Below are 14,576 nucleotides of genomic sequence, written 5' to 3'. Positions count from 1 at the left end.
AAATAATAAGTGAGTAATTGTTAATTGATGTGATATTGAATTCTTGTTAAAATTTTATGAAGAATTAAATTTATTGGCACAATTTAGAAATAAATATGAAATATACATAAAGTGGATAAACTACTTTGAAAGTGCAAGTCCTCCAATGGTTTTATTTGTAAAACTTTAATATTTGTGTTAATTTTATAAACTTTGTTATCTTTGATTGAATATCATGTTTTTATGAGGACTTGAGATTAGAAATAGATGTAAGTGGATGATATGTAAAATGAAGTAGCGGTTATGACATTTGAATACGGTTCAGGTAATGATATAAAATAAATAAATAAATAAAAATAAAGCGTGAGACTTGTATGAAAATGGAGATGACGTCACAATGACAAGTTCGCCATGTCACGACGTTGAAACCCCAATGTCGCGACAACAGTTCAAAAATTTTTATGAACTTTACAATTTGGCCTTTGATCAATTGTAAATGTCTTAATGAGCTCCTTTAACTCATAATTAGTTTTATTGTAAATTCAATTATTACTAAAATTAGTTAATGATTTACATTAGTTAAATAATATGATAAATTGATCTGAAATTTTCAATAGTTGCTTCAGCAATGAATGTGATATCCTGATGCCTTGACTCGACGATCGAGTCGGGTATGGGGGTGTTACAGTTTGAATGTGTTTTGATGTTAGTTGATTGATTATTAATCTTTGTAACACTCGATTAAAACCCAAATTGTAAAGTTCATAAAAAATTTTGAACTGTCGTCACGACATTGGGGTTTCCATGTCATGACATGACAAACTTGTCATCGTGACGTCGTCTCCATTTTCCTACAAGTTGCACACTTTATTTTTATTTATTTATTTTATATCATTACCTGAATTGTATTCAGATGTCATAACCACCACTTCATTTTACATATCATCCACTTACACCTATTTCTAATCTCAAGTCCTCATAAAAACATGATATTCAATCAAAGATAACAAAGTTTATAAAATTAACACAGATATTAAAGTTTTACAAATAAGACCATTGGAGGACTTGCACTTTCAAAAGTAGTTCATCCACTTTATGTATATTTTATATTTATTTCTACATTGTGCCAATAAATTTAATTCTTCATATTTAACAAAGAATTCAATATCACATCAATTAACAATTATTCACATATTATTTTATCAATTTGCTTAAGCATACTCACATGTATTAATCATTCCATCACTTACAACCATTTCGAAACATTTCATATTCATCTACTACATATATATATTCATATATTTTTCATCCTCCTCTTCTCCATTCCATATCATTTATGTATATATTTTTTAGAATCTTTAGCTTTTAGTATATAACATGATTATATGTAACATTATCTATAATTCCACTATTTACTTATGTGTTCATATCAAATCTATCCACTTGAGTTATAGTTTCTAAATTATTTATATCTTGAGCTACAGAATTTGAAATTAAGATCCGTTTGATGTTTTTGAAACTAGACTCAAATATATTTTTACCATAAAAATTTCAGAATTTATAATTGTAACATCCCGAATTAGGGCCTAGTTAGAATAGTGGTTTTGGGATCACAAATACGACGTTAAAATAATTATTTTATGATCATTTTGAGGTCTAGGATATGAGAATAAACATGTGTTAAAGTTTCATGAAGAAATTCTATGTGCAAGGTGTCCAATTGGAAATTAGGGACCAATTTGAATAGATTGCAAAACTTGGGTTCTAGAAGAAATTTGTATGAAATTGCTTTGGAATATTAATTAGAGGTCCTTAAAGAGTAATTTACCAAATTTTTAAGTTTTTGGACAAAAATAGGCATGCATGGAAAATTTTAAAAGTTTAGTAAAGAAGGGCATTTTGGTCATTTGGTTAATTAAAGAATAAAAAGGGAAAAATAAGACAAAATCATGTCATTCATCTTCTTCATGCTGCCAAAATTTGCATGCTCTCCATACCTAGGGTTTTCAACATTTCAAGCTCTACAGTAAGTGCTCCCTAGCCCCGTTTTTAATGCTCTTCGTATTTTTGAGATCCTCGTAACATGCTCTTTCTATTTTTACCCATATCTCATGCTAGGGTTCATGTTTAGAAAATTACTCATGCGTGAGATGTTTGTGTTTTGATGATTTATCGAAGGAATATGAGAGTTTAAATGATGGTAAACAACTTTTACTAAGTGGGAAATGGTTTAAATGACTAAATTGTAAAAGTTGTGAAAGTGGGTAGAAAAATATGGAATGAAGGAAAAACATGGGCTGCTATAAGTGTGAATAATATTCGGCTAGACTTGGGTAGCCAAGGAATTACATGCATTTCATTATACGAGACTTAGGACTAAATTGTAAATATTGTTAAAGGTTAGGGGCAAAATGGTCATTTTGTCAAGAGGTGAGTTTTAGGTCTAAAACGAATAATGTGATGTATTAATAATCTAATTTTATTTATATAGACCCCGAGAAACCAATTCCGGAGGTTGACCGTGGAAAACAAAAGGTTTCAGAATAACCGAGACACGAATCCGAAATGACTACCAGGTAAGTTCGTATAACCTGAAGTAAACTCTTAATATACTTATAATGCATGTTCTTGAATGTATGAAAATTTAAATATTCATTGCATGATAATCCATGAATTGTGCTAGTGTAAATAAAAAGACGATAAATGTCCCAGTTGAAATAAAAAGGGAAATCCGATGGATAAATTATGGCTTACATGACATGAGATCCTGTATGTGTTGCAGAAAAGGATTTAGCCCGGACGGGTAATCTGATGATCTCAAAATAGAAAGGATCTAGCCTGGACGGGTGTTCCTTGAGTGATCAAGCCTCCCAAAGAATATAGGTGCATTAAGGATTTAGCCCGGACGGGTAATCCGATTGAGGACAGAATTTAGCCTGAACTGGAAATTTAGATCCGAGCTCATAGGAGTATATGTCATTGTAGGGGATTTAGCCTGGACTGGTAATCTCGAAATTGCTCTATGAGTATTACTACGGGGGATTTAGCCTAGACTGGTAATCCCGTCGTAAGAAGTAAGGTTTGCGGGAGTGCTTACTTGAGATAACCACTTATATGACTTGAAGGTAATTGGGCTATCCATCGAGATTTTTGAGAAATTCAACGGGATTAACATGAGAAATAGAGATGGCAATATTGAATTGATGAGCTCATCTAAGACTAATGATATGATGTATTGTTATGAGACTAACTTGATGATTCAGTGCATGTGATAGGGAAACTATTTCATGCTTGTTGGGATCATTTCCTAATATGGTTGTAAGCTAATTAACCAGTAAGTTTACTTTCCAGTTATCCGAACTTATTAAGTATATAAATGCTTACCCCCTTCTCTTTTTCCCTATTTTACAGAGCTTGTGGACTCGTGAAGATTGGAAGACGGTTGGAGAATCAACATATTATCGACTTGTTCTGCTTTGGTGTATATATACTTTTATTTTGTTTAATGGCATGTATAGGGTTTTTGGTTATTTTGTCATATGTGTCATTTGGCTAGCCAATATAAGGGCTTAAATGGTATACTTATTCTTTTGTATATGGCCATCAGATATGACTCATACTGGTGTAGGTTGTAAATATACTAATGATGCATATTTATGTTTAAATGTTTCATGAGATATGATAATGAGGTTTATCATGGATGGATACATGAAATGAGACCTAATAACTTGAGAGTGGATATAGCATATAATGGTATATGGTTATAATATGGCCTAAGTGTAAAGTGTAAAATGTGCTATGTTAATCCCTAATTCAAAAAGGATAATTTAGCATGTACTAAACCGATGAGATGAGGTTAACACGTAATGAGTTGTGCCAAGGTTGTTTAAGTGTAATACCATTGAAGTCTATAAGTGTGTATAGCTGTTAGAGGGTGACCAAAGGCTTGGAAAATAGCCCTAAAAAGGTCCACACGGATAGACACACGGGCATGTGTCTAGACCGTGTATGACACACAGTCAGCCCCCATGGGTGTGTTGCCTGGCCGTGTGTCCCTTGCACCTAAAATTTTAGGTCAGCTTGCATGGAAGTAAACACACAGGTAGAGACACGGTCGTGTGTCTCAACCATGTGGAGGACACAGCCTAGCACACAGGCGTGTGCCTCAAAATGAATGATGACATCATAAACAGAATGTTTGAGTTTTTGGACATGGGCGATGACACGGGCGTGTCTAGGCCGTGTGAGGGACATGGGCATGTGCTTGGCCTTGTGAAAACCCCTGTAGGTTCAAAATGGAAAATAAATCCAATAATTCAACACGAGTGAGGTGCATGGGTGTGTCCCCAAGCACATGGGCATGTGCTTTGCCTTCACATGGGCGTGAGAGGCATAACCCTAGGTATTTTATTAAAATTTTCTATAGTCCCCAGTTTAGTCTCGGACCGCTAATAATGTATGTTTTGGGCCCCAGAGGTCCATAATAGAGACAATATGATTTTGTTTAATTGGTTTTAAATTGGAAACAAAATTTTATAACTTGTTTTTTCCGGAATGATCTTTTTTGCAAGCGGTAACACCTCGTACCTAATCTCGGTCTCTGGTAAGGGTAAGGGGTGTTAAATAATTCAGCCAATAAGTATAGTAAATTCTTCAAATTTGTCCATATTCTACTGCTTGACAACTTCATCCTTTCTTTACTTAAAATTAATTATCTATTAGTAAGGGGTTTGGATGATGTTTCTGTTTGTTTCTCTTAAAAATAGACTCATTAGAATTTAAATATATAAATTTCAACCCTTAATAATTTTTTTACAATTTTTTATGATTTTCCAAAGTTAGAACAGGGGAACCCGAATCCACTCCAACCTTATTTCACGAAAATTAATATATCTCAAACTATGAAATTCCATTTCTTTCACCGTTTCTTCCATATGAAACTAGACTCAATAAGATTTAATTAAATATTTAATTCAATCTCTAAATAAATTTTTATAATTTTTGGTGAATTCTCAAATTTAAGTCACTACTGCTGTCCAAACTGTTTTAATGAAAATATTTTCTTTTCCAAAGTTCTTTGCACTATCTTTCATTCAATCACACATAATTTCCATACTTTCAATTACTATACAATTTATCCACTTATGTTTATGTGTAGATTACATATTCATTTCTCAATATTAGAAATTTTCACCATACAAATCACATTCTCTTTTACCAATTTAGTGTTTTAAGCCTCTATTCTTTATCAAATACTTTCTATTTCTAGTATTTAGATTAAATACATGTTTCATACATCTCATTCAAAACATCTTTAATTCAACCTATTGAAATACAAGTAGGTTTAGTATGAAACTTACCTCCTTTGTTAAGAATTTCTTCATTTCCATACATGTCTCATCTTCACCACTTTCCTTCTTTTTTCTTCTCATTTTCTCAACTTTCATTTTCTATTTTCTTGCTTCTAAATTGATGAACATATTCTCTAGAATCTCTACTTCATCTTTTCTCTTTAATATCTAAGGAAATTTTTAAAAATTTTAGGTAAAAAGGTAGGTTTTCATGACAAAGGACTAAATTTTAAAGAAAAAAAAAACCTCCTTTCTCACCCTTTCACTCACGTTGGAAGGATGATAAATTTCTTTCATCCTTCTTTTCTTTTTATACTACCATTTTCTAAATAAAATAATAATAAATATCGAAGTAAAGTATTAATAAAATAATATTTAACTAATTAATTAATTAAAAATCACCAAAATATCATCAACATCATCATTACGTTCTAAAATGTTCCCTCTTGCTAATTGATCATTTTGCCCTTTACGATCTTTCAAAATTTCATCCTTGAATCATCACTTAATTCGGTAAAATTACGATTTAATCCCTTACAATTCTTCACCTATTCAATTTGGTCATTGCATGCCAATTCCATATCTTTGTAAATTTGATTATTTTCATTTTTGGTCCTTAAACATTCTCATTTTTACACTTTAATCCCTTAAATTTTGAATATTTACACTTGACCCAAAAAAATTTCACATATTTACGGTTTAGCCTTTACTTTAAATCAACATACTAAAACCTACTTCTTAATTATTATTATTATTATTATTATACTCCTCAATATTCTCTTTTATCATCTTTATATCAGTTTCTCATTTTACCGAAAAATTAATTATACATCAATCAATTTATTACTACTTTTATTATATATCAATTTTAAGGATGTTACATATATACTTGTGCCATAGAATATTTTGCATATTTACAATTTAGTCTCTTCCTTAATACATCATGTCATGCTTCTTGATTTAAATCTCTTTTGATATATTGCAACTTTCATTTTCTTTGATATTATACATTATTTCGCTAAGATTTTATCTCATATTATTTACGACCAAGGGGGTTTTGAGGATGTTACAGTCTTAGTTGTTAAACAAACTTGTTTTGTTAAGTGGTTTTTGATGAATTTGAGATTAGGGATTAATTGTTGAAAGTGTAAATATCCATGGGTTTTAATGTGAAATATAACACCCCTAACCTATATCCGTCAACAAAACAGGGTTATAGAGCATTACTGGCATTTACGGATCAATTAGACAGAAATTTCAAATGTTCCATTACATATCAATATTCATAATAAAACCAATCAAAATTATATTTACTGTCCCTTATACGAGCCCTCAAGGCCTAAAATACGCATTAGAAACAAGTCGGGACTAAATCAAAAACTCAAAGAATTTTTCTAAAAAAGTAGAAAAGTTTCAAAACTACAGGGGTCATACGGCCGTATCAGGAGACATGCCCGTGTCTTAGGCCGTGTGGGCATTCGAAATAGAGGCACACGGCAGTGTCTCAACCCGTGTTCATGCCCGTGTACCTTTCTGACTTGGGTCAGACGGCCAGGTCACACCCTAATATTTTGACATTTTCACAATTTAATCCTAAAATCAATATTTAACAAAATCACTTTACAAAATCATCATACAACACAATCAAAGCCCCAAATCCATGTTATTCATAAAAAATATCTAATATTTATCAACGGTAGCTTCCAAAATTTTTAACAGAATCAAAAACAAAGGTACGAGTTAGTTGGACCTAATTGCAATAATGTCAAAAACATAAAAATTATAGGAAATGGGTAAGAATTGAACTCACATGAAACAAAAAAATGAAGAACCAACTTAAAGCCCCCTCTCTTATGGTGGTTTTGGCCAAAATTGAAGAAGAAAATGCATAGCTAGCTTTTAGAATTTCAATTTGTTTATTTTAATTTCATCAAAATTACCATTTTTCGATTCAATTGCTTTAATTTATTATTTTACCTTAACATGCCGTCCCACCACTTTAATTTAGGTATATTTATTACGTAAGTTCTTCCTTATTTATTAATCAAGCCATTTAATTACTTAATTATCAGCACTTTTTTCAATGTAGTCCTTTTTAATTAATTAACTATAGAAACGTTAAAATTTTTGAATGAAACTTTAATACAACCTTAATGACACTTCGTAAATATTTATAAAAATATTTATGGCTCAGTTTATAGAAACAAGGTCTCGATACCTCACTTTCTAAAACCACTTGACCTAGAGTCTTACCACTCGAACTTAATAAATCATTATAAAACATAAATTACCAATTAAAAAACCTTTTTAAAATCAAATTTGACTTGTAAATATTTAATAATAATATTTACGAACTTACTTGCCAGATTTGGTGGCCTCGAAACCACTATTTTCGACACCACTAAAAAAATCGAGCTGCTATAACTCTCCCCCTTTAGGAAATTTTCGTTCTCGAAATTGTTACCTAAAAATAGATTCGGATATTATAACCTCATTGATTCTCTGGTTTCCCAGGTAGCTTCTTCAGAACCATGACGATGCCACAATATTTTTATTAACGGAACTTGTTTATTCCACAATTCTTTGACTTCCCGAGCTAAAATTCTCACTGGTTCTTCTAAATATATCAAATCTGACTGTAGCTCAATCTCACTATGAGAAATCACATGTGAAGGATCAGATCTATACCGTCTCAGCATCGATACGTGGAACACATTGTGAATTTTCTTCTATAAGCTACAGGGCCGATTCTTTCAACAATTTCATACGGTCCGATAAATCTCGGACTCAGCTTTTCGTTCCTGCCAAACCGTAACACTTTCTTCCACGGAGAGACTTTTAAGAATACTCGTTCACCAACAGCAAATTTTATATCTTTTCTTTTCAGATCTGCATATGATTTCTGACGATTAGATGCAGCTTTCAAACTATCCCGAATAATCCAAACTTTATCCTCAGTTTCTCTAATCAAATCAACTCCTACCACTTTGGATTCACTCAGCTCAGGCCAATACAACGGTGTTTCACATTTTCTCCCGTAAAGAGCTTCAAACGGTGTCATTTTTATATTGGATTCATAACTATTATTATATGAGAATTCAGCTAACGGTAGATACTTCTCCAAGCGACCTTCAAATTTGAGTATACAACATCTCAACATATCTTCCAGAATCTGAATCACTCATTCTGATTTCCCATCAGTTTGAGGATGAAATGTTGTGCTGAAACTAATCTTAGTGCCTAGAGCCTCATGAAGTTAGCTCCAAAATCTCGATGTAAATCTCAGATCTCGATCTGAAATAATGGATGTCGGAACTCTGTGTAATCTCGCAATCTCAGATACATATAGTTTCGCTAATCTCTTAAGTGTAAAGTCTACTCTGATCGAAATAAAATGTGCCGATTTAGTCAATCTGTCAACAATCACCCAGATTAAATCTTTCGTTCTCAGAGTTACAGGTAAGCCAGATACGAAATCTATTGTGATTCATTCCCACTTCCATTCAAGAATCATAATAGGTTGTAGTAAACTCGTTAGTACCTGATGTTCTATTTTCACCTACTAACAAATCAAACATTTAGCTACAAATTCACAAATTTTTCGTTTCACACCCGGCCACCAATACATCTATTTCAAATCACAATACATCTTCGTGCTACTCGAATGAATAGGGTACGTACTACTGTGAGATTTAGAAAGAATATCATTTTTCAAATCTAAATCACTCGGAACACAAATTCTATCACTATAATGCAATGTACCACTATCATCAACACTATACTATGAACTCAAATTATTCTAAACCATTTGTCATTTGAACACCAACTTCGGGTCATCATCTTGCAATTCCCGAATTTGTTGTAGAAACAGAGGTTTCGTTCTCGACTCCACTAATACAGAACCATCTTCATTAAGAGCTAAATTAGCATTCAACACTCGAAGTACAAACAATGATGACTTTCGAATAAGTGCATCCGCAACTACATTAGCCTTTTCTGAATGGTAATCAATAACCAGATTGTAGTCTTTCAGTAATTCTAACCACCGCCTCTGTCTCAAATTCAATTCTTTATGAGTCATCAAATACTTTAAATTTTTGTGATCTGTAAACACGTGACATTTCTCGTCGTACAAATAATGTCTCTAAATCTTCAAAGAGAATACAATCGCGGCCAACTCGAGATCATGTATAGGATAATTCTTCTCATGCGACTTTAATTGTCGAGAAGTATAGGCTACTACCTTTCCTAACTGCATTAGTACACAATCCAAATTATTGAGAGACACAACACTATAAACAACAAACGCTACTCCAGATTCAGGCTGAGTTAAGACTAGAGCTTCCTTCAACATTTTCTTCAGCTGATCAACACTCTGTTGGCACTTATCGGACCAAACAATCTCAACATTTTTCTATAATAATTTAGTCATCAGTGAAGCAATAATCGAAAAGTTTTTACAAAACTTTGATAGTAACCTGCTAAACCCAGAAAACTTCGCACTTTTGAAAAAAATTTCGGGGTTTTCCAATTTATCACAACATAAACTTTACTCGGATGAACTCAAATCCCATCAGTTAATACTATATGACCCAAAAATCCAACCTTACGAAGCCAAAATTCACATTTACTAAATTTTTGTACAACTGCTTTTCTCTCAAAGTTTGTAGTACGATCCTTAAAAGTTGTGCATGCTCAGATTCTGTCTTGGAATAGATTAATATATCATCAATAAACACAACAACGAATCTATCCAAATGAGGTTGAAAAATTCGATTCATTAAATCCATAAAAGTAGCAGGGGCATTAGTTAAACCAAATAGCATTACCAAAAAATCGTAATGACCATTATGAGTTCTGAAAGTAGTCTTTGACACATCACAATATTTAACCTTCAGTTGATAATACCCAGATCTGAGATCTATCTTCAAGAACACTGTGGCACCTTTCAATTGATTAAACAAATCATCAACACCTGGTAAAGGGTATCTATTTTTTATTGTGACTCTATTCAACTGTCTGTAGTCTATGCACAATCTCAAAGAACTGTCTTTCTTTTTCACAAACAAAACAGGTGCACCTCAGGGAGACATGCTTGGTCAAATAAACCCTCGATCTAATAATTCTTGCAATTATGCTTTCAATTCTTTTATTCAACTGGTGCCATATGGTAAAGTGATATTGATATTGGTGTAGTTCCAAGAATCAAATCAACCACAAACTCAACTTCACAATTAGGAGTTAAACCCGACAACTCTTCAAGAAATACATCAACGAAATCATTAACAACTGGTAACTGATCTAGCTTTGATTCTGAATCTCAGGTATCAAGGATATATGCTAGAAATGTTTCACTACCTTTTCGTATTAGTCTCTGAGCAGAAAAAGTCGAAATAATTCTAACAACATATTTCAGATTCTCAAAGTCAACTGAAATCATCTCTCCTGTCTAACTTTTCAAATCGATCCATTTCTATCTATAGTTTACCACGGCATCTTGCAAAGATAACTAATCCATACCCAGAATAACATCAAATTCCCGAAAGGGTAACAACATCAAATCAGCAGGGAATTCATAGCCCTTAAACTTTAGTGGATAATCACGAAAAACTAAATTAACTATCACACTCTAACCTAGTGGATTAGTAACTTGGATATCATAATTAGTAGATTCAATAGGTAACATCTTTTCTGTTACTAATGTAGTGCAAATATAAGAATGTGTTGACCTAGGGTCAATCAATACATACACAGTAACATCAAAGAGATAGAATATACCAACAATCACATCTAGAGTAGTAGCTTCCTCTCTAGCTCGAATTGTATAGGTGCGAGTAGGTGCTTTAGCCTCTGACCAAACGACAATGTCTTTCATTCCCGAACAAGTAGTCCCGGTAACACTCTTCTAACCCGAACGTCTACTTTTTTTAGAGGTAGACATTTTCTTTTCTTTCTGATCTTCATCCTCTTTTGGAAATTAGGACAATTACGAATAAAATAATCAGTTGATCCACATCTATAATAGGATCACGTTTTACTTTTACACTCGTCAAGGTGATATTTTCTGCAATATCTATATTTAAGCTTCAGAGTATTTTGTACACTACCCACACTATTAGCTGGTCTAGTAAATACTCTGAAATCATGTTGAATTGTCTTGTTTTTATTCAAATGTTCAGACACTGAGATAGCTCAGCTAAAATCATCTTTAGTCTTTTTCGCCGGTGATGCCAAAAATGACGTAGAAGAACCTCTCCTATGAAATTCTCGAATTTGTATATCCCATTGTATCTTAAGGTTGTACACTTTTTCCATTTTCTGTGCATCATCGGACAAGACAACAAATTATCGTATTTCATTACCTCCAATCATCATTCCAATTTCATTATTCAAACCATATTCAAACTGGATACAAATTTCTTCTCCAGTAGGCACAATTTCTTAAGCATATTTACTAAGATATACAAAGTCTCTCTCAAATTCAACTACCGATCTATGTAATATCTCGAATTAGGGCCTAATCAGAATAGTGGCTTCGTGACCACAAATCTAAGATAGAAATAATTATTTTATAATTATTTTGAGGTTTATGATATGATTGCATGATTGTGTGAAAATTTCGTGACGAAATTCTATGCATAAAGTGCTTAAGTTGAAATTAGGGACTAAATCGAATAATTTGCAAAACTTGCATTCTAGAAGTTTTTAGTATGAAATTGCTTTGGAATATTAATGAGGAGGTCTTAAATAGAAATTTGACCAATTTCTAAGTTTATGGACAAAAATTGGACATGGATGGAATTTTTGAAAGTTTAGTAAGGAACGGCATTTTGGTCATTTGGATATTAAATGAAATAAAATGGGAAAAATAACACAAAAATGATCATCTTCTCCATAAGTTGCTGCCAAATTTTTCTCTCCACCATAGCTAGGGTTTCAACACTTTTAAGCCTTGATTGTAAGTGAATTCTATGCGCGTTTTTAATGATTTTTATGTTTTTGAAATCCCGGTAGCTCAATTTAGCTTATGCTAGCAATAATTCAACCTAGGGTTCATATTTGGAAAAATAACCATAGGTGAAATTTGTGTATTTTGGTGTTTTATGATATAATATGAGGTTTTAAATTATGCTAGACAACTTGTGCTACTCGATTTTAAGTGAAAACGAGTAAAAGGGCTTAATCAGTAAAAATACCTAATATTCATAAGTACATGTTAGAGTGTGAATTTGATGTTGCTATAGAAGGGAAAAATGATCAGCATGTCATAAAATATAAGAATAAGGGATGTTTAATTTACGAGCCTTGGGGTAAAAGTGCAAATATGTAAAAGTTTAGGGGCAAAATAGTAATTTTCCCAAAGTTCGTATTAGGGGCTGTTTTGATGAATGAATGTATTAAATAAATTAATTTGGCATTATAGATCAAGAGAAACGAGATTCAAGTTGCAATCGAGGGAAAAACAAAGTTTACGAGGAATAGGCTCGATTGCTAATATTTTGTATCGAGGTAAGTTCATGTGTAAATAAGGTAACATAACTTTTATTTTAAGTGATTTAATGTTATTTTTATGACATGATACTTATTATCATGAAATATGATGTTTTGTGAATTATTATTTGGTGATATGCAAATTATGTGAATAGCTTGATAAGTATGAGATGTTAGCAAGTATCGGTTTCTACATTTCAAAGAAGGCAATTAAAATGTGTAAATGAAAAGAATCCCGTTTGAACCTTGGGAATAGATTAGGGTACAAGTAACATGTCACTAGGATGGTTGAGTTCCGAACTCGTTGAGTTGAGTCCGAGTTCGTGAGATGTAACTAGGCATCCGAGTTCGTTGAGTTGAGTCCGAGTTCACTTATGGATGCGAACGCCCGAGCTCGTTGAGTTGAGTCTGAGTTCGTTTATGGGCGGGTTTCATGGTAGCTTGGCTACATTGATTTCAAAAGCTATTGAGCTTGTTCAGTTATGAGTATAGCACTTACGTGCACACTATCCGCATATCCGAAATTATATTCTGATGTGTTCAACGGGAGAATCCTAAGAGAATATGGAGAATACTTAAAACGAAAGTGATTCGATGTTGAATGTGTTGAAAAAGTGAAAATGGACAGGTATGAGTTTAATCCTTGGTTGAGAACTTGGTAAGACAAAATTGTGGTAAGATAGTAAGTATTCTTATGATATGAGTGTCTTAATGATGTTTATGTTGGATTGCATGATCATGTTACTTGTTATTTGCATGTGAACTTACTAAGCATTTATGCTTACTCCCTCCTTTTCATTCATTGTAGTTTTGACAAGCCGGCTTGAGAATCGGGATAGGTCGAAGGCTCGTTCACACTATCCGAATACCTAAATTGGTAAAATGGCTTGTATATTTTGAGTGTGGCATGTATAGCAATATACTCACTTTGTGTAAATGATCATATGATATGGTTATGGTTTGGTAAGAAAAGGGTTTGTAAATGATTACCTATTGGAATGGCTAATCAAGTTTATATATGATAACATGTATGCTTTATGTCTTAACTAAACCATGAAAATCCTTGGAAAGGTAAAATTGGCCACAAAACAGAATCAGACAGCAGCAGTGACATGAATTTGAAAAATCACTAAAAATATTATAAATAGAATTAAAGGATGAATAAGTTATGAAATCGAATCTTGATGAGCCTATTTTCATATGGATGGAACAAAACAGGTAAATGAGTTATATTTTATGAGGTATTTAAGTATTGGTGGAATAGGGTTAGAGTGGTCTCTGAATCCCCTATTTTGAATTTAAAAATTCACCATAAATTGTACAAAAATAATTAGAAGTCATGTTTTATATGTATAGATTCCTTATTTAGTCTAGTTTTATGAGAAATAAACAGGATAATCATTGAAAATCTGTATAGGGAGATATCTGATTCGTAATACACAGGGGTCAGAGTAGTCAAACCCTGAAATAGGGGAGACTTTAATCAATAAACTATACTAATTAGCTCAACCAAAAATTCTAGAAAAACAATTACTAGATAGATATATGAGTCTAGTTTCAGGAAAAATTTACGGATCTTAATTTCTAGTTTCATAACTCGAGATATGAATTTTTAAGCAACTGTGACGCAGTTAGCCAGCTTGTCTGGAAATTCTAAAATAAATTGTTTAAGCTGTTTAATTAATAAATTAAGTTTAGTAACACCTCGTACTCAACTCCAGTGACGGTCTCGGGTACGGGGGCGTTACAATCTAT

Source organism: Gossypium hirsutum, chromosome A12, assembly GCF_007990345.1.
Source record: "Gossypium hirsutum isolate 1008001.06 chromosome A12, Gossypium_hirsutum_v2.1, whole genome shotgun sequence".
NCBI lineage: Eukaryota > Viridiplantae > Streptophyta > Magnoliopsida > Malvales > Malvaceae > Gossypium > Gossypium hirsutum.
The sequence above is the reverse complement of the archived record's forward strand: the minus strand, read 5'-3'. Positions refer to the sequence as shown.